Source organism: Anser brachyrhynchus (assembly GCF_964034855.1).
Source record: "Anser brachyrhynchus genome assembly, chromosome: Z".
In the NCBI taxonomy this organism is placed as follows: Eukaryota; Metazoa; Chordata; class Aves; order Anseriformes; family Anatidae; genus Anser; species Anser brachyrhynchus.
Window position 1 is genome coordinate 66,619,880 of NC_137697.1, and position 22,008 is coordinate 66,641,887.

General features: G+C 39.1%; 1 protein-coding gene across 19 annotated transcripts in view; it reads left to right on the forward strand.

Annotated features, from left to right (window-relative positions):
• Positions 1-22,008, forward strand: part of LINGO2 (leucine rich repeat and Ig domain containing 2) — a 537,865-nt gene that overhangs the window by 488,687 nt on the left and 27,170 nt on the right. For 2 of the 19 annotated variants that reach the window (XM_080574186.1, XM_080574189.1), the window contains one exon: positions 15,758-15,843. The exons of the other annotated variants lie outside the window; for them this stretch is intronic. The gene's annotated coding sequence lies outside the window, so the exon portion shown is untranslated. The remainder of the gene's footprint in view (positions 1-15,757; positions 15,844-22,008) is intronic. 19 annotated transcript variants of the gene reach the window in all.

Sequence of the window (22,008 nt, forward strand, 5' to 3'; positions counted from 1 at the left end):
TTTTTTTCTTTTTTCCCTTAAATGCCATCATTTCCTTATTCTTCTCTCCTACCTAAAGGGCTTTTTTCTCACCAGAAAATGACTAGCACATTACTCTTCTGCTGAGTTTCTCAGATATTATCTTCCAGTATGTTCAAAATATTGCCACTAAGGAATAGTTCACACATTAGGGTGCTTCACCTTTTCATTTTGCAAAGCTATATGGACTATATATTGTTTAATTTCCACCTGTGCTTATGGTTTCATTTCACATTCTTTCAATTGTTCCTGCTTAGCAACAAAGTCAGTCTTGACTTATTACTTTCTCAGTGTTGTTTCTACATCTCCTGTGATGTCCCATTGGCTAGCAATTATGATTAAGTACCTCAGCCTTTTCCTCATCTCTTGTCGCTATGTTTCCCTCACCACCCAATAAGGGATGGAGATTCTCCTTAGTCCCCTTTTCTTGTTTATGTATTTATAAAAAACTTTTTTTATTGTCTTTAACAGCAGATGTCAGATTGAGCTCCAGTTGGGCTTTGGCCCTGCTGATTTTCTCCCTGAACAGCCTCACAACATCTTTGTAGTCCTCCTGAGTGGACCGTCCCTCTTTCCAAAGGTCAGAAACCCTCTTTTTCTTCTTGAGCTCCAGCCACAGCTCTCTGTTCAGCCAGGCCGATCTGGCATGCTGCCTCATCTTTCATCATGTGGTGACAGCCTGTTCCTGTGCCTTTAGGATTTCCTTCTTGAGGAGTGCCCAGCCTTCCTGGACTCCTCTACCCTTCAGGACTGTCTCGCAAGGGACTCCTCCAGTCAGTCTCCTAAACAGGCAAAAGTCCACCCTCTAGAAATCCAGGGTGTCAGTTCTGCATCTTTATGAAGATAACTTACCCTGAAGACCTGCATTTGACCCACTTATTCTCAAACCATCATTTCAACTAAGTACTTTTCAAACTCACGCATGCTTGCTTTGTTTAAGAAAAAAAAAATACTCTTGGTATCGATTACAAGCTCATGTATCATTATTTTTAATGCCAAATTGAACATTGGGTGCATTGGGTGCAAACCTTTGTGTTGAGTTCTGTATTTATGTTCAGCTACTATAAGCAGCTTGAAAGGTGTGTGCATTGAAGAATACAGTGTTTATTTTTCCTATTTCCTGAAAAGATTGCTGGAGTATTTTCAGCTGCTCATAGTTAAAATGGATAGAGGGTGAATTATTCATAATCAAATCTTCAAATGAAATCATTGCCCGGTGGATTTAGCTATTTCATGTGTGTCCATGTTGGTAGGTCACAGCTGTTTACCAAATATTTCATCTACTTCTTTAGCTTTCTGAATTCTTTCATATGGTAACTGGAAAGTGTCCTATATTGGACACTGTTAACCTTTTGGTTTAATAAGGGTTCTCAGCAGAGAAGAAATGAAGACAACGATCTGGATTTTTATTTTTATCCCTTGAAATGTGTAAGAGGAAAACCTGTAACTCCCCCCACCACCTCCACCCACCAAAAAGTATATACATATACATTTAAAAAGCAGTGACCTGAATTGTTGTGTATCATCTGTAGAGGTGCAAGTAATTGTTGCATGGTGATTATTCTCATCAGCCTAAAGCATGAAAGCAATTGAGTGAAAAAAATCCTCATGTTATTTAAAATGATTACTGCCTGTGAGCCATAATAAACAATGATCTCACAGTGGTGATGTTAAGCAGCAGAACAAATGAGTACAGCCTGCTGATTGTGCAATGTCTTCATCATTACCAATTGTTGTAACACCCAGTAAGTAAATGACTTAATTATTGAGGTGTTTTCATAGTCTATTTCTAAAAGAAACAAAGAGGGATGGTAAGGATAGCACCTTTGACACCAAGTAACATGGACATCTAGTCATAGGTGCTTCTCTTTTCTGTGTTTTGATTCTGCACTGCAGGATGTCTGGGAGGTGTGTAAAAATGCACCCACAAAGGAGTGCACTGGAAATTTGTATTCAGAAGTTTGAAATCACTACCAAAAATGTAACTGATTAAAAAGATTTTACTAGGGTGGGTGGGAGGGCATAGAAGGGAAGGCTAGGTCTTAGGTACACAGCACACCACAGCAGCATCACTGCGACTTCACAAGGTTTGATTTGTACAGTATAGCTTCATCCAGAAATGTACATATTTAACGGTGTGTTTGTTATATTTAGACATTCAAATAAATGCTAATCAGAGAGTGATACTGCTCTAACACATCAGTAAGTACATAAAGAAATGATTTCCCATGTGTTCTATCAGTGTCTTCCTTTACCCAAAATGGGTGGGTTACCGTGATTTGCAAGTTTAATGACAAGATATCAGTTTGCATCTATGGTGGTCCAGATCTTCAGCTACACTGCATAAGCACTGAAAATCAATGGAAATCATTATCCAACTACAGTAAATTTTCACAATAAGCTGCAGTGTAACATTGCGATGTCTGTCCTTAGTTTTAACTGTGCTCCTACCCATACTACAGCCAGATCACGTATCTGAGTGCTGCAATGTAGCTGGCACCACGGACATATACCAAATAGCTTATGAGCCATAATTCTGTTTTGAAAGGACATTCAACACTTAGAAACTGAAGACTTCCTAAAGGTCAGACAACCCTTTTTCACTTTTCCCCTGCTGGTCAATGTCAGATCACCACCTAAGTGATGAACCCAACCTTACAAGTAAAAGTCCTGAAATCACAAGGCTTTTCAATTACCTTTGAAAGTCTTACTACTCTGCCTAATTTGTTAATTATTTAACTATTACAGAATTGGAAGATGGAAAATAAAGTGACATTTCTTAGCTGTATCACAGATTCTCTGCATCAGTCATTTGGTTTTGAAGAAAAGACCTTTGAGGTGGGAACTCTCTGTCTTCCTCTGTCTGGGAAATGCTTAGCAGTGCCTCGTGCTTTTACCTTCCAAACATATTAGATTTCTTTTTGGCTTTGTATGATAGTCACATGCACATGCAGTGGCATTATCAGTCCAAAGGAGTACTGTCTTCTCTCTCTTACTCATATTGAGTAGATCGCACCATTTTTCCTCATTAGACTGTAATTGCTCTGTAATTATTTTAACTACAGCTGGGACAATAGTTCTTGATAGAACAGTATCTTAAAAAAAAACACTGAGGATTCAAAAAATCATCCCCTCATTTCGTTTTTGTTTCTTCTTACCTTCTCCTGCTGCAAATATCACAAAAACGGAAAGGAAAAGGACAGAATCTGAGTCAGGATGATTATTCTCGTACCCTCTATCAACTTGTCCTCTCCAAAAAAAAAGCTATACGAAAATCCACATTTTTCTGGATAAATTATTTCAGCGTGGGGGGGGGGGGGGGGAAAAGTAGATTATTTAGATTACTTGCTTTACTTTCCTCATAATAAAGTCCTTCCTCCAAATGCATATTCACCCACTAGCACCTCACTTAGCAAAGTGGCTCAGTGAGACTAAGAATCTAAGAAGAGAAAAAGAATTTTAAAATGCTACAAGGCTTTCACAAGGGTAGTTTCAGCTTCACCTACTAGTATTTTCTGCTTTCTTCTATATGCTTTTGCATGTGTTTCCTGACTGGGTCTCAAGATCTTGTTAGAGGGGGAGAAACCCCTTTTAACCTTACTCTTAATCCTTACTCCTAATTACACATACTGAGCACTGTGTTTCAGGATATGTCCCAGATCCAGTAACACTTTGCTATGTACCTCTTTTCACTCTGAACAAAGGTTTTCTACCTGTGACCTAGTCCAGCACCTCTACCCTCGTCTCTTCAGATGCTGCAGAGCTCACAACACAAGTTACCCACAGCCATCCCTTCTACATGAGATACATTTCTGTGGCAGAGGTCTTGCAGACAAAATTTGACAGATATTTTGTAAATGTTTACAACCAAAAATAGCGATTGTACATTACTGTTATGTATGTTTTATTCTGGAAGGTTCAGATCTATGCATATTTGAAGAAAAATGATTGTGTTATTCTGATTTTGTCCAAATTGATCTTAAACCTACAAAACCTACAAACCTACAGTCTTGCACTCTTCACTTTGCTATTCATTCTCTTTTCTTTGTTGCATTCTCTCCTGTCTGCATTCACTGAAACTGTTTCAGTTGACCTATACGAAAAAAGTCATATTCCAAACAATCAGTTGTTAGAAATCAGCAGTGATTCCTCCACACTGTGTAAATTTAAATTAGTGCAACAAAGCTGACTAGCTGAAGATTTCTCTCTTTGTTACTGCTGTCTTCCACACCTGAGTAAAATTCAGAACCTAGGAATTTTGTGTCACAGTTCTTTTATCTATTTTTTTTAATCACATTTCAGCTTTTCCTGGAAAAACCAGCCTTCCAGGCACTGGGACCAGTCACTCATAAGCTTTTTAGCTGTGTACAGCAGTTAACAGAAGCTCACATTTGTGCTCATTTGTTATGTTCATAAAGCAATAATTTGCATTAATGTAATGTGGATTTATTTTCTTTGTAAGAAGGACAAACAAGTCCTCTAATGCGAATTGCATGGTGTGTTTCTTCTCCTCCTCTACCCACCTCTCATGCTTTGAAATTCTGTTTGTTCAGAATTGCTGTCTTATAGGTGCCTCAATTTCTTCCCTTTTATTCCCATCTCATTCATTTAATGTAGTCTGATGCCTGTGCTTGAGCTGAATTCCAAATCAAATGTTTTTGTTAAAATATCCGCAAATCTGGAACTCACATTTTTGTGAAGCGTCAGGTAGCCTTGCAATCTGAATCTCTTAATAGCAGAATTCTTTTAAAGTGATTTTTTTTTGAAAGTGGTGTGTTTACAATACATTATTTAATATGTTGAATAAATCTTTCATTGATGACTAGATTCAGGCCAGAATAGTTTTTGGCAAATCTCCACAGGTTTCAATAATGGATTGGCCTAGGGAGGCTGTAAGGATCCTATTCAGGTTTATTGCTTTACTATGTCTTGGAAAATGAAAGCTCATACTCAGAAAGCTGTGGTGAAATGTGCTTTAACATGATAATCCAATTGCAGTTACTTAGGACACCTTGTTTTTATCCTGTATGGTTACCATAAAAAGAACTATGCAAGAGTGACTGGGATATCAATGGGAAAGGTCCATCTAATTGCTGTGGCTGTGCGTGACTATCGAGCCAAGCCCTCTGGGGAATGCCACCCTCTGCTTCATCTGATCCTCTGCCTTGTACAGCAGTTACAGGACCCATTGGCTTTCTGCTTATACAAACCTGCTGCCTCAGATGTCACAACCAGCCCCTGTTGTGTTGGCCTTACTCAAAGTGCAATACCTACGCCTGAGGTGGCTATGTTATGATTTATAATGTAAATGTTGATGACAAAGAATTATTTCTTTTCCCAGAACCACAGGAACATTCTGAGCACTTACTTCACCATTGCTGGGTACTCATTTTTTTGAAATAAATCAACTCCTTCATTTAAGCCCATTTTGCAGTTTCTCCTTGCCTTCTGTTGACTTCGTGCTCTTTGTGTATGCTGTGCAAGCAGAGGATGCTCATCAGTCTGCCATGTTAAGTTTTTCATGGTTTCAGATTTGCCTTACTTGCTGATTTGTAAAGAAAATGCATGTGGTTTCCTGGCACTTTCATTAAAAGTGGTGAAAAAGGAACTTGGTATACACAAGCAAGCACAGGGGACAGGCTCCCAGAAACGCCTATCTTACTGAAAAACAGTTGCTGGTACCCCCTGCTGCACTGAAAAGAGGGGGAGTTGGAAAAGTATCCGAGCGTTTTGAATAACAGCTGCATTCAAGGAAACTCACGGTGGAAGGAATGAGACTGTCAAAGAGCATGTATGTGCCTCAGGTGGCATGTGAGCTTAGTCTTTGTGTCAAGCACTAGGGAAGGGAGGCCAGCCATTAGCTGTGCCGTATGAGAGGTGAATAACATGTGGAGCTCTTTGTAAAGTGGCAAGAAAGATGCCTCAAAACAACATGCAAAGTTTGAGTCAATACTATGGGAAAAACTCTTGCTTGCTTCGACATACTGCTTTCTTGAAGTTGTCTGAAAAAAAAACGAAAAAAAAAGTAAAGTAGTCTGAGAAGCAAGCAGTGAGATTCTCTTGCAAGCCAGCTCTAGCCCAGAGACTTTCTGGGTACAGATATAGGCACAGCAATCAATTCTCTTTCAGATTACTCAGTCCTCTAGAGCAAATGCAGGACCTCAGCTTTCTCACCCAATCACCTTGTATTAAACTGGAGGAAGAGGAGAGGGGTGAAATGGCTGTATTAGCGAAACTGACTAATATTTATCAGGCTAAGAAATCACACTTTTTTTTTTTTTCCAGGCATACAAGTTTCAGATTTGCTAAAATTGTTGATTTTTTTTTTTTAAATAGTGCTCACAAAGCATGAAACATGAAACAAAAATCCAGTGTGGCCTCCCAGAGCTGCATTACAAATTGCCATTAAATTCCTAATTGGTAGAAAACCCCTGGCTTTGTAGAGTAAAGAAGCAGGCTGTTTTGTGCTGATGAAATCCCTCCAGGATTCTGAAGGGCACCACCTCATTTTTTTGAATACATATTATGTCCTCCTACTGATTCCATTAGTGATTCATGGAAATTATACCTATTAAACGCAAAAAAAAATGTTCATGGATCTGATTGCTGACATGAATATATTGGTTACAAATATACTGAGATACTGGCTGTAAATTGGATGAGCCTTTATTGCGTGAAGTTAAAACATGGTAATAGGATGGTGTTTTCTTCGGACTTCTGAATCCCTGCAAGGTAAAATTATTTCTCTCAGAAAATAGAGCATACTGGTTTAATGTCCTTTTCTTGTGATAGCAAACAGCAGAGGAGCAGGTTTCTTAGCTAATGTAAACAGCACGGTTCTGTGGGGTACAGTGGGTCTCCATCACTTCACATGAGCCATCCCTTGTACCCATAATCAGTGTACGCAGATACTTCCAGCCCGGCATCAGCAGCCTGGGCTCTGAGAAAAATACCAGCAGCATCTGTTACTTGCAGACTGGCACAAAAGACATGTGATAGTGTGAGCGGAGGGATAGGAAGCAAGCATTAAAGTATTATTACAGTAAGCTCTTGTCAGGCCTAGTAAAAATTGATAGAGAGTAAGTGAGATTATAACAAAAAGTTTGAGTAGGCAGCATTGTGCACTGAGTCTGCTAAGACACGACTGCATGGCAGGGAACCATGACTAACACCACCTTCTGCCATCTTCTACAAATATCTCCTGCTTGAGTTTGGCATTCGTGTCTCAGCTCCGTGTGTTGATGCCAGGAGGGCTGGTCTGGGGTGGCCTTGGTTCTTACATTGACTGCTCACTGCATCTAAGATTTCAAATACCACACCGAAGCACATTCCTGATTTTTCATTTTGGGGACCTGGCTTCACTGCAGAAGTAGAGATTCACAGAAAAGGCCATCTTCACAGTATCTCAGTTACTGGGTAATTGCAGTTGCATGATTTTCTCTAATCTAAAGATGGCATGGGACAGACTCTATTAGCAGAAAGGCAAATTGGTCTTGTGGTATCTGAAAGTTAGACTCAAGACTCTTACCCAAGCAAAAAATGCCAAATTTTGCAAAGCTTAAAACAAGCATTTGTGGAAGTATTGGAACAGATGAGAGCCTTCAGCTGATGAATTAGGTGTTTCTCTATATTGCATATAACACCTTTTCTGGACTTAATTTTATGATTCATGGAGTGCAAAACCAGACTGAAATAATGAAGTCATACAGAAACAGATTTGTGTTAAATGGCATAGCAGTAAATCTAAGCCTATCACGCATGTTAGCCACAGTGAGGCTGGATGATGGGACACCTGCTTACCACGCTCATATGTCTCTACACATGCCTGTGGTGGCTCAGTTCTGCCGACCTTGCTTACAAGAAAATGCTTCCTGAGCAGCAGATTTTCTGGCAGTACATCTCGAGAACAAGTGTTTAGCTGGATTATACCAAACCATTAACTGCAATCAAAGGTGTAATCATTTTTCTAAGCTCAATATTCTTGCAGGAAGAGAAGTTCGCTAGAGTGAAATCCTACACTTCTGTACCATAGCTGTAAATGCAAACTGGTGGATATAGACTCTGCGTGTCTTGACCACCCCTTTTAGCAGGACACTGGATCCATCTATCACAGCAGGTGGCTAGAGGTGACAGGTGGTGCCTAAATTCTTTACTCACGGGGTGGTGAGGCCCTGGCACAGGCTGCCCAGAGGATCTGTGGATGCCCCATTCCCGGAGCTGCTCAAGGTGAGGCTGGATGGGGCTTTGAGCAACCTGGTCTGGTGGGAGGTGTCCCTGCCCATGGCAGGGGACTGGAACTGGATGGTCTTTAAGGTCCCTTCCAACCCAAACCGTTCTGCGGTTCTATGAAAATGTGATTATGTTTAATGTTTTTACTTAGGAGAGGAAGTGCAATATGTTAGCAAAGCAACTTTCTAGAACTCTCTAAACTAACTGAAGTTACCTCTGGGAAAATAGTTTGTGTTCTGGGTTTTGGCTGTTTTCTGTGTTGCTTTTTGTTGTTGATGGTTGGTTGGTTTTGTTTTTTTGTGTTTCTTTTTTTTTCCAATTTATTTGGTGGCAGGACTGGTGTTTATAATTGGGCTAAGACATTTTCATTCTGAAGAACCAGAGGTTTGAGATACAGTGTGGTTGTATATCATATATCCTCCACTGTGACATCTCAGTGGAGGAATCACTGAGAAACACACAGGAAAGGGAAGTATTTTAAACAACAAGAAAGTGAATGTGCACTAATATCAGCACATCAGCCTCTCCTATATTAACTATATGTTTACTAGACTGAAATTTAATCTTAAAAATCTTGTTGAGTTGAGGATTTGTACTGTTTGACACACCTTTTATATAATCCAAACCTCTAGATGCAATTCTGTAAACTTCCTAGATCTTATTTTCTAAATATGAGCTGTATAAAATATTTCATTGTGAATTTTCTCTATGAATACTTTTCTTCATGCATATAGATTATTTTTTCACATCCTTTTTTCTCTTTCCATCCTTTTTATTAACCTTCTGTTCCATGTGCTGAGTGTTTTTGCTCCAGCTCCATTTTAAAATCTGGAGTTTGACTCAGCTTTCAGGAAGTCCAAAGCAATTTTGTTATTAAAGCTCATGAAAATGTGATAATGGATTCCGTTTTTGTAGATGTGCTTTAATTTACATTTAGGCTTCTTATTATGTTGGATAAATATGTTCAAGCAATCTAACTTCCCATGTGTTTGCTCCTCAGAAGTAACTATCCTGAAATACTGATTACATTGGAGGAGAGTGGTACTGCCATTCTGTCTGATAGACCAAGACTTTATCTTCTCTCCTTTTATCCCAATGATAATTGCTTATCAACACAAGCAGACTTCTCAGTGAGACTCTGAAGCCACCAGGTTTATGGTCCCCAGCAAAGACATAGTAGGAGCTGGGGCCAGTGTGTCAGTTCTAGCAGTTTTATTAGGAACTGGATGAGGAAACGTATGTGGTTGGCCATGGTGTCTGAGGAAGAAGCCCCTTCCTTGGATTTGTTTCTCACTCCTTTGAACCCCGGCCCACTCTGACTCTGATATGCCGATGACAACATGGTGAGAAACAATGAGAAATATTTTCAGTGGAAACAAACAATAAACATTGTATTTCTTATTTTTCCCATAAGAACGCTCCTAGCTGCAGTGCAGGTTTCACACCCTCACAGGATCAAATGCATAAAGATAAAAAGCATCCAAGTGGTTTGTGTTCATAAAAAAGACCTTACAGCATTATGTGCAGCAAAAGCAAGAGCAGCACTGGATTTTTACTGACTGATGGAACAAAACAAGAGGCTTCCAGTTCAGAAATAGGGAGATTTAGGTTACAACATGTGCCAGGACCACCAGCGCCATTTGGAGTGGAGAACCCAGGCAGAGCTGGTCAGCCCAAGAGTGTACAGACCAATTGCACAGAGGAGGAAAGTGGTGAGTGGGGGACAGTGCTGGAGGACCTGCATTTACCAAATCCCAGCCTGAGCTGTAAAACCTTTCTGCACATGCCAGTGGCCTTGCTGTGAGGCTCCATCTTTTTCTGTTTTCTTTCTTTTTTTTTTTTTTTTTTTCCCAAACTGGCAAAGATTTGCTGTTTAATGAAAAGGATTAACGTATTTTTCCTGCTGTCTAAATTATAGATTTTGCCATAAACACTCTGCCATTAAGCAATATATTTCTTCCTATTTTTATTTAATTTAGCAAAGGTGGTAATTCCTATTTTATGCATGGGTTACTATTGAGTTGTATACAATAGGAATAGTTTGTCCAACAGAGTAATAATAATGCATTGAGCACGGGAAAATGCATCTTTCATCTCTTCTCTTCTGACCTTTCACTTTTAGAAGTACGGACATTCTACCCCCTAGTTGTGTTTTTCCTCAGCTATGTTTTCTCTTTTTTGGCCAAAGTCACTCCTGTATGTCTCTATGATTTTATTGTCATTTATAATTTTCCGCTCCCCATTCCTATTTTGTTCTTCTGTTGCTTCTTAGCATACAGCTTCATTCTCAGATTGCTTGGACAGTGACCTGTTCTTACCTGGAGCTTGATCCCTTCCCACAGCTCTTCTCCATTCAAGGCCATGGAAATCTGTCTGATCTTTGAAACACAGCACCTTTATGAAGTTGTCAGTCACATCTTGCAGTGTGCTTGTTGACTGGAGGAGCAAAGAAAAAAAAAAGAAAAAAAAAAGGAAAAAAAATGTGCTAGGACTATGCTTCTGAGCCTGATGGTTGTAAAACCAACTCCTCTGCATCAGGGCTAACAGTTTTCTTCACAACCTTAAAGCTGACATTAAACGGAGGGAAAAGCATTGTAAGAGTGAAGGAAAATTTGTAGCATGTTGGCTTTTTAAGCGTATTGTTGAAGGAATTATAGAGGTTTTGGGTTAACAGTTAACATTTTTAAAGTTGTGCCGACAACAATTAGTTTACTTTGGTCAAGGCTGATCAGTGGCATCTCTCTCTCCATTCACAGAAAGAAGATAATCACTTTGGATGGTTAATGCATCCTCTGTGTCCTTGCTCTGGCAACTTAAAGAACTCAAGGTCTAGATGAGCCTGAAAGAATGCGTTCTCCATTGTTCCTTTCTTTTCTCTGACAATGGTTGAAAATTTTCTTAAATAATAGTGATTTCTTAAATATTTCAGTATTACTCTTCTGCCTGAGAACTGTCTATTACAAAAAGTCAGCACTGAAAACCTGACAGCATTCATTAACCAGTTATCGCCATTGTATTTCCCTGTTGGGCGTGCATTAAAGAGCACCAACAGGGCAACCAGGAGTACTGAGTAAAAACCTGTTGTGTTTTTAATTTTTATAGCCAAGGCATTAAACTGTGCTGTCCTGTGGATTTAAAGGCCTCTATTGGTTTGGAAAAAAAAAAAAAAAAAACAGTTGTTGAACTGTGAAAAATTCACATTATTTCTTCAGAATGGGACCTAGCTAGTGCAAATGGGGAGGTTTTTCCAGAGTTTGAAGTGCAGTAAGTAAACAAGAATCATCACTTCTGAGGAAGAATAAACTGATTATCTTCTCAGGCCTGGTGTTAAAGACCTGAAGTTCTAAACCACATGACGATATGAAAAAGGAAGGAAAAAAAAAAATGAAGCCCCCCTTTTGGGGGCTTTTGAAAAAATGATCACAAATCCAAATTTGTATTGTAAATAGATGTTCTTGTCATGTGCATTTTCAAATGCCCTGCAGGAAGAAAACTTTCAGGAAAACTTCCAAATGTTACTGTCTTTTGTTTCTTTGTGGGAGCTACAGCTCTGTTGTGTTATGCTGCACTGCTTTCCTGTGTCTTCATCTTCCTGGAAGAGCTATTTCTATCACAATGTAATGTGATTTATTATTCTTATAAAGTAAGCCCTTTCTTTTCACCAAGGTGGAGATAATGATGCATCACAGTGGGAAACAGTCCAGCTTGTAGAAATCTCAGCTCACAGAAGTAGGATATAGCCAGATTGTAATTCTAGTGAGGCAGTGCCTAGATATTTTGGACATCAGTCAAAATGCCACAAGTTTGGGTGTTTGGTGGTGTTTTTTCATACTTTCCTGTCCCCCTCCCGCCCTTTTTTTTTCTTTTTCACTAAAGGAAAAAATAATAGTCCTTTCCTAGGGCAAAAATAGACCCAATACAATCTGTAAATAAAATATTTGGTTTTGTGAAACTCTAGTTTATGAAGAGCAAGCTAGAGAGAAGCAACTGCTATTGTTTGAAACTGGAAACGCTTCATTCAAATATTCATCATTATTTTTCTTACAGTACCAGAAGAATGATAGACCCCTTCAGTGTCTGGGGTTGCATTGAGAGGTCCCCCCTGTTCCCTGGGGATATGGGACTGCAACACTGGCTCCCCGTAATACCAGTAATAAAAATCTTACTTGTTTGAATGTGAAAATGAGATCTTCGAAAGGTACATGCCAAAATCTTTTTACAGCTGCCTAAGGTGTTCCTAAGTCTGCATCCAAAATCCTGCAAAATCTCTCCCTTTCCGAAAATGATCTCTTAAATCAAATCATATTTGATTCAATTGCTTGAAAAGAAGAGAATGAAAAAAACAACGGAGAAGAAAAAAAAAATCATATCTTGATATATTTGTCTTAGCCATCCAGTACTAAAAGAATAGCTTCTCTGCCCTCTTCACTAAATACTGCATTTTTCAGCTTGATGCACCCGGTGTGATGTGCACCACAGCAAACTTCCCGGCTTTTGATTGAGGACTGTGTGGTCTCGGAAAGCCTGCAGTCTCGAAAAAAACATTTACCAAGGACATACCTGGTTTATTTAATGAACAGGAAGCAGTGCAGCTGACTAGCACTGACCTCGCCTGCAGGTACCACATCCCTGAAAGGCTGCAAGGGAGACGTGGTGGACGGTGGGGTGGGGTGAGGCGCAGCTGGGCAGGTGATGCTGCCGAGTACAGTTGTCTGATTTGGTCGCGCTGTATGTTCTTTGGACGGGTTTATGAGGCGTGCTTCTATCTTCCAGCAAGACTTGGGAGCGCCGCTCTGCTGCAGGTTAGCAGGGACACCTAGTGGCTTTCCTAAATTAGACGTGGATCGCTTCTGCTGCTTGCTGATAAAACTCGCTAGGTTTCGAGGAAAGGCTGCAATGCTGCTCTGCTTCAGTGCTACATCTTAAAGCTTTTTGCACTGCAGTCTTTCTCTGTACTTTTTATGTCGATTCTGTGAAGCAGGAAAAATGTCGTGTTGTAATATGATTGACTTTCAGGAGAAGAAAGAGGATCGTTAACTGCTTGCATGACTGCTGAAATCAGGGTTTGCAGAAACAAACAAGAAGGAAGTCACCTGAAATCATGAATTCCACATATCAACTTTGTCATTTTATCTGCATTAAAGCAGGGCAATCCGTTTATGCCTGTGGTTCTGATTGTTTAATGTTACCAATTTTAAATGTAATGCAAATGGCTGATTTCTTTTGTCATATAGGCATTGTGCATGATCACATTTTTCTGTCTTCTGGGACTAAAGAATTCCCGTGAAATCAATAATGCTTATGAGGCTGAGACACTTAAATGTCTCATGAGGACTCTTTGTATATAAGCTGCCTTTCCTGCCAAGCTGTAGTTGCAACTTGTAGGTGAAATTTAGACCGGTGCATACCCAGTGCACAAGGTCACCTCATCCAACAGGAGATAAAAGCAGCAGTACCAGATCAGGTAGGCATTCAACCAGCCCAATATTGTGTCTTGCTTGGTAGGAGCAACTAGACGCGTCCCAGTGATAAGATGTCTGCAGGCTAGGGTTTGGCAGGGTACTGTGGCTACCCCTGAAGAAAGCAGGACACACCAGGGCGTCGGAAGGTCAGCGTGGTTCACCAAGCGTGAAACCGGGCTCGCGGTGCCAGGGGCTGCTCTGGGCTGGAGCTGCACCCCACGTGTAGTGTAACCCAGCCCCTTCATCAAAGACTCCTTGAGAGCTGCCAAGAGGGCACTGAAACAGGAGAGAAAAAACAAGATGTGGGGCACAGACTCGGTAGGTGGGAGCTGGGGATCCAACTGCACGGGAGGTCATCCCTTCAGTCAAGCTTTAAAGTGAATGGCATTATGACCCAAAGGAGAGCCCAGTCCATAGTCATTTCAATCAAAAAGAAAGAAATACAGTGTCTGATCCCATTTGCTAGGAATAGAACTTGGCTAAGAGCTATCCGGATCCTGTGGGGGTGACTTTCAAACAGACAAGCTCTTTCTCAGCAGGTGGTGGTCTCTGTACCAATGTTTTTGGGTTTTGATTCTGTGTATCACTAAAGAATACGATTCACGCACTGTTAGAGAAGTCTGAGGCCATTCCTTTCTCAATAAAACCCCCTTTTTTTTTGAAACAGAAGTCTGTGGAAGCTATCCTCCTGTGATTTCATTGATTATAAAAGCCAGAGGTCACATAGACCCTAGCTGATGGCAAGTTTTGTTACAAAAAATAAGTAAATAAATAAAATAAAATAAAATAAAATAAAATAAAATAAAATAAAAACCTGTTTTCACAGATGAGAACAGACTGATTAGCTGTGATTTTCCCTTCTCTGGCTTCATTAGATGACATGACAGTCTGCTTCCAAGTCCTCTTCTTTCAGTATATATAAATGCTAGATTGAATACATTATAAGCATCCAGTACATTCAGAGAGCTGAAGGCTGAACAGATTTGTCCTGGAAAGGTTTCAAGGTTGCTAGCTTTTGCTGGTCCTCACAAGCACATGATTTCCTTCCACACCTTTCTGGGGTCACAGTATCTTTTTAGCCATCTTCCTAAACATCTGCGCACTGCCTCCCATGCAGGAGAGAGCTTTTTCTCCCAGCCTTGGTCTGAGACTTCCCCAGATGAAAATTTGCTGCTGATGTTAATGATCTGGTTTAACTCCAGCATTTGCTGACTTTCTTGGGTGTATTCTCAACTCTATTTCTCTGCCCGTACAGCAGTGAAGCTGCAGAAGCACCACTCCACAGGAACAGCCAAGGCACTGGTGTTACAGTGCTGTGCAAAGACACCACCCGTCTCCTGCAGCAGCTCTTTGTTCCTTTCCTCTTCCACAAGGCAGTCTGAGAGGAGGCCTGAGAGTGAGCAGAGGGATTTAGAGAGTGAGCAAAGAGATTGTTAAAAATTTTGTGTTCTCATTTCTCACTCTGCCTACCCTCAGAGCAGGCTTAAAAGCCTGCATTTTTCAAATTGCAGTGAGTGTGCTTCTTTCATTACGTACCATCAGCTAGCAGCACTCTGCTCCCATCTTCATTTACATTTTAGATATGAAGAAGGTTCAGTATGCTACCCTACCACTACTACCACTACTACATAGCTCATAAAACTCTGGATTTTCATGTCTGAATTTTGCTTTAGGGTATTATATATTTATTAAGATACTGAGAATTTACTGTAGTCAAGTTTTAGAAAAAGGAATGTTTTTAATTCTTCTTGGCAGTATTCCTCATTCCTATACAAGCATTACTTACGTTACCTTTTGCCAATGTTATTACTGCTAATGTGACTTGATTCTAGCTTTATAGCCCTGCATGAGAATCAAAAGTTTTTACAGATGCCATTACCAAATAACAAATGGCTTCTTTGTGTTAAAAATTTAATTTGCTAGACTTGGAGAAAACAAAGTCCAATATCATAGTTGTTTTGAGATTTCTTTATTCTGCTCAGCCTAAAGGAGTCATTTATTTGCTTGCTTTGCACTCATTTTTTTCCATTTGCTTTAAAACTTTTCAGTCTCACCAGTGGTGTAAAGGGACTTTGACTTCACATGAGAAGCAGGCTGAATACATGTATCAATATACTTATTCATCAGTGTCTTGGTAAGTTAATGATAAAGATATTTTAAGTAGTATAGCAGCTGTTTTGAAAAATAGGATCTAAATCAGACCTGAGGATGATGTATTCAGCATTTCTTCAAATGGCATGTGTAATTTCATGCAGATATAGGTGTACATTTCCAGACAATTTGTCATGTAACTGAGTTATCCAAATATATTTTAGGTTTTTTTGCATCACTTCTGGAATTTATAATCTTCTTTTCCACGTCAGGGAGCAAGTATTCCTGATGGCATATTAACAGTATGTTTTGAGTGGAATATAATAGAATGAAAAGTTTATAAATTTTATGCCAGTGTTACCCAGCAGGGAAGCGGAGTGCTGAAAACGCCAGTGAAATTGAAGTGTGAAGTGCTGACCTCTAATGTTATCTTAATTAAATTTTCTCAATTAAAGTCCTTGTACTTGCAGGAGCTGACTGCCATAGACACCGCACACTTCATGCTGTGCAAGTGTAACTTAAACTTTGAGACAGGAGGGTGAAGTTATCACTTTCACTACAAAAGCTATGGATCACACATAAACACAAAAAATAGTATATCGCCTTGGTGTATTAAGGCGGTAAAATGCAAGATTGGCTTTTGGGTTCTCTGTTACAGATGCTGAGTCAATTTTATTGATCATACTTCATACTAGCAAGTGCAGTACATATTATACCTAGGAACAGTTTCTGAATGCATGGCAAGTGCTCTGCCTGAACAAACAACTAGCACCAGATAGCAAGGCAGGACATTCTCTAAAACCTTCATGAATTAAAACTGCAAAGATTTGCTTTCCTGCAAAGAAGCACCCATCTAAAACTCCTCGAGTAAATTCAGATAAACATGTAAACTGTAAGGTGCTCCTTAGTGATAGATAGAAGTCTTTTTCAGACTGTAGCTTGCACATTGTTTTGTCCTTGTGTACTCCGGTCTGTGTGTTATTGAAATTACATCTTTAGCCTTAACCAGCTTACCTAGTTTTGAGAACCTATGAATTCAAACTGGAAATATCACAAGAAATTTCTTTTGTAGTTGTTGTTTTTGTTTTTGTTTTTTTTTTGGCGGGGGGGTGTCTTTTCCTTTTTTCTTCTTTTTCTTTTTCTTTTTCTTTTTCTTTTTCTTTTTCTTTTTCTTTTTCTTTTTCTTTTTCTTTTTCTTTTTCTTTTTCTTTTTCTTTTTCTTTTTCTTTTTCTTTTTCTTTTTCTTTTTCTTTTTCTTTTTCTTTTTCTTTTTCTTTTTCTTTTTCTTTTTCCTTTTCCTTTTCCTTTTCCTTTTCCTTTTCCTTTTCCTTTTCCTTTTTCTTTTCTTTTTCTTTCTTTTTCTTTTTCTTTTTCTTTTTCTTTTTCTTTTTCTTTTTCTTTTTCTTTTTCTTTTTCTTTTTCTTTTTCTTTTTCTTTTTCTTTTTCTTTTTCTTTTTCTTTTTCTTTTTCTTTTTCTTTTTCTTTTTCTTTTTCTTTTTCTTTTTTTTCTTTTTCTTTTTCTTTTTTTTCTTTTTCTTTCTTCCCTCCAGAGTCATTATATAAGCTTCAATTATTTGTTTTCCAGGATTTTTATAAGGCTTATTATTAATTCAGAAACGATACATTGCATGTTTATATTGGCAACGATAGTTTTAATTTTTAGAGGGCTTCTTTAGGATACAAAGGCAAGAATAAAGATAACTTTTCTTCCTCAAGGCCTTCAGAAAGTTTTGGGGCTCCTTTTGGGTCATCCTTTTGAGAAACGATAGAGGCAATGTCTGCTGATCAGATGACATTGTGTACGTGCCGCTGTGCTATGCTGGGCTTTCACCTGAAATGGCATCGTCAGGCCTTCTGAGTGTGTTGTGAGTGTTAGAGGCCATTCAGTCAGCTTGAGTCTGAGCATTCCTGAAATGTAACTGAACACGACAACTTCACTGTCTAGGCTCATTTGGTCAGATGGTGTTGTGGTTGCTTTCCACAGCTAAATAAAACATTAGCATTGCTATAAAGTTAGTAATACAGGGAGAGTCATTAAGCGGGAGGAAGAGCACTGATCTCCTGATGGAAATGGTGACTCAGAGAAGCAGACGGATTCAGGGAAAATGCAGCAGACGGCAGAAGTTCTCGACCAGAAGGTCCTCCCACCAGCACCTCCAGATTGTGTGAAGGGATGCAGAGGACACGCATGCTAGCCAGGCAGTGGGAAGTGGATCAGAGACTGATACATTTAATCTGCTCTCCACCCACCTCCCCTGTGCTTTCTGAGGATGTGCAGCCTTTCCAAATTGCATCCATTAGCCAAATTGCTGTTTTGAACTGTTTGGGGGGATTTCAGGTCTGCACTCAGATTGTCATTCCTATCTCCTCTGTGCCTATTTCCCCTTCATCCTACCCCATGTGGAGTCAGTGATTCATTCTCTCTTCTTCCATCCATATGGCAGGATATATTAGGAAAGAGGGAGAAATGCTCAACCAGAACATATTCTTTCAGTCCCGGAGGAGAGAGAGGGGAATAAACAGCATTTGCAGCTTATTTTCCCCTCTTTATATCTGTGCATAAGCCAGAAGGTTTGGGCTGTCTTTTTTCCCTTCCAGTGACAAGGGCTGGTCACTGACTCCCGACGGTACACTTATTTGAGTGATAAGCAGATAGCAGCACTCTTTGCATCTACCTAAAATCCTCTCTTGTGCAGTTGGTACGGTGTAGAATTCAGTAAAATGTTGATCAAACTCCAAGTTGCACTCACTTAACATCTGCTTGACGCTAACTTCATCTTATAAATTCTTGTTCATGAGATCTTCACAGTCAGTGGTTACACATTGGTATTTGAATGTAGTTACCATCCAGAATATGAGAGAAATTAGTTAGTCTGAACATTTCTTAAAGGAAAACATATCAATGGATGTCAAGTATCAATAAAAATCAACTTAACCGAAGTTAGAGCAGTGTTTAAAAGTAAAGAACCTCCCTCTTTATTGACTGTCGAAATACACCAATCAACAGAACCAATGAAAATTTAGCAGCATAATTTCCTTTCACTAAAACAGCAAGGCAGATATTGACCAACTGTCTTAATTGCCTTGCAGTTCAGCTTTTCAGGCATTAAATTTCCTCACCGTGAATGGAACAGGCAGCCAAGTAACTGTTGTTTAAAACGTGTTTTTGGTAAAAAGAAGATGGAGATACCAGTATGCAAGAACAAACTATGGTCACAGATTTGTGAGTAGATACAATGCATCTTCTTCAGTGATGGCAAAAACTAAATTTTAATTCATGAGAATTTGAGTCAAAACTTCACAGTAGAAACAACAACAACATTTGATTTGCGCTCACACATGTATATTCATATGTGTTTGTATTGCTTTTGGGTAGAAGACTAGACTTCTGAGTCATTTAAGCATGGTGCTATCTAACTATAAATACCTCATCTGCCCATCTGCCCTTCCTTAGACGTAAATCGAAAATATGCTTGACAAATTAGTTATTTTTGTTCCAAGTTCTCGGAAGATTACTTGAACGTTACAAACATATACACATTCAAGTAAGCTGTATGAAAATAAGTCATCTTCATTTCTGATGACTTAGACCTTAATTAAGGCTTGATAAGGACTACTCATCCTATAGACCCCAAAACATTGTAAGAAGGAAGCATGACTGGAACACAACAGTCTGCTGGATGCTCAGCTACACTACCTAAAGGCTTCATAGTTGGCTTATGATCTTTTTTGTAGTTTTTAATTCTTTGTAGTCTGTGTAACCTGCACATCGGAGTTAAATTGCCCTCACTAAATAAAAATAATTTTATTTATTTTTATTTTTAATTAAACATTCCACAGAGTGGCTAACTTCCTTCTGTTAACAGTTCTTGGTTTTATATAATAGTTTTCTTAATTTCTGGGGGAAACACTCTCTTCATCAAGACCTGAAAGCAGAATGCAGAATAAGGCATTCCGAATCACTGATTCAAAAAATAGATATAATGCTCATTATTAACTCCATGTTCTTCTCTGTCAGACATTGGCAGATAATTGAAGAGTGCAGTTTTACTTACCCAAGTGATTGTCAAGGCTCCAAGACACTGAAAAGGAAGCTTGGGCAGGAGGGTTTTGAATCACAGAACTCAGATTTAGCTTGTGTCATTCTCATCTATCAGTTGTCTACCGAAGAGGTTTTTATTTTATACAAGAATGGATAGCACAGTAATTATTTACTGTTAACTCTCTGACATATACCATTATATATATACCATATATACCTCTGACATATATTATTATATATATACCATATATACCATTACTGGTTACCAGATTGTCCCACACTGCCACCGCATAATCAATGCCACCTCAGTAATTAGACACTCCCTGCAAATCACAAATCTAGCATGAAGTAATACTAAAGTTTTACAAAAATAATGTCCTGTTCTTTTCCTTTTTAACTTTTAAAACTTTTTTATATGTCTTTGCTACTATGTTTTAGAGCTCACAGTTTCCCAAATTCAAGGTTTTGAAATTACGTCTGCGAAAGTGGGCTTGGCTTCTCTAAATTGAATCTGGTTGCTTATCTTTAAGAGTAAAATGTAGTCGCTCAAAGTTTTTCAGAAATTACATCATCATACTAAGTACATTTATGCATTTAGAGAATTTCACTGTTTTTCCTGTGTTTACCTCCTGAGCCTATGCTTGGCATTACAACTGATTGAAGATGGAATAGCAAAGCATTTTCTGATTTATTTTTTTTTCTAGCAGAAAGGGTTTGGTTTAAATGAGCCTCTAAAAACAAAGACTTTCTATTACAAAGGGAAAAATAAAAAACCCAGCCTGTTTTGGGAAGGTGAGAGAAACTAAGAAAGAATCACCTATTGAGCAAACAGTTGTCCTTCACCCGACTAACCTCATGTATAAAAGTCCTCCATCCTCTGATTCAGTAGTTTATCTGCTTTTAAGTACCTTGTGATATTGCTGTCTTTGAGAGCACAGAAACCTGTATGGAAGTGAAAAGACTTTTTATTTGAACTCAGTTTATATAATAAAAAATGAAGGAAAATCAGTGTCATGATCTGAGATATTCACTGCTAGTAAAATATATAAATATATACATATATACATATAAAAATGTTTGAAAAAAAAAAACTCTCTTTATCTTTCTTTATTAAATGAGGAAGACCAGTCCTACAAGGAGACTGTAACGGGTACAACAAGGCTGCAGAAAATCTTAAAAGCTTAGGAAAAGCCTAGCACTGAGTAAAATTTTAGTATTTGGTATGTATCTGATACTTTGTACACAAGCATATAGCCTCTGTCAAAATTACTTGCTTGAGGAAATTAACTGGAATTTGTTTCACAGCATTTCTGCTTCTAGTAATACTGCTGGCAAACTGCTTTGACTGTGGTGGGAACAGAATCCTTCTCATCCTCTTGCCTAACAGGTTTAGCTGGGAGTGATGCTGGTCTGTAAGACCAAATATCCCAGTGCATCAGTCAACTGTCCTTAAAAAAAATGTCATTTTAGCAAGTCATACTTATATGCAGCAGCGGGTCTGCTGTATGACAACAGCACAGCACGCCAGAAGGAGGTCTTTTATCCATGACTGCATGAGAACCATACACAGGTTGTGGGTGGCTGCCAGTGAGAAGCACAGGCATCTCAAGGGTTGCGAGTGCAAGCCACAAAGCCCCTCTTTGCAGTACTGAAGAGATCCATACCTCCGTGTCTTACAGCCCAAGCTCCTGCTGTCTGACCCCTCCAAGACAGAGAAAGCACAGAGTACATGTGTTTGCAGCAGGGAAGAGGAGAGTTGAAACAAGGCCTTCTGAAGCATCATGCTTTAACCAGCTCTTTGGTCAATCACCTTTTCAAGTAACAAAACATATCAAAGACATAAGCCCTCACATCCCGTAAAAGGATGGTTAAGTAAATACACATTTACTGATGTTACCCCATGGAAACTTGGTTTGAAAATGCTGGAATTTTGCCTCAGCATTCAAAGCAGTCATAGTGAAATCATAATGTTACGACTAATGTTAGGTCAGATTTTTGATGACTAACGTTAAGTCTTATGATATTAGGAAAGAGAGGTGTTCTCCACAAATTATCAGGTCTGATGGTGAGTGGTCACAGGAGGTGGGTGATGTCCTTTTGGCAAATCCTCTAGATGTCCAGTCTTAAGCTGAAGTGCCCAGTTCTCCTGTCGTGGGATGAGATAGG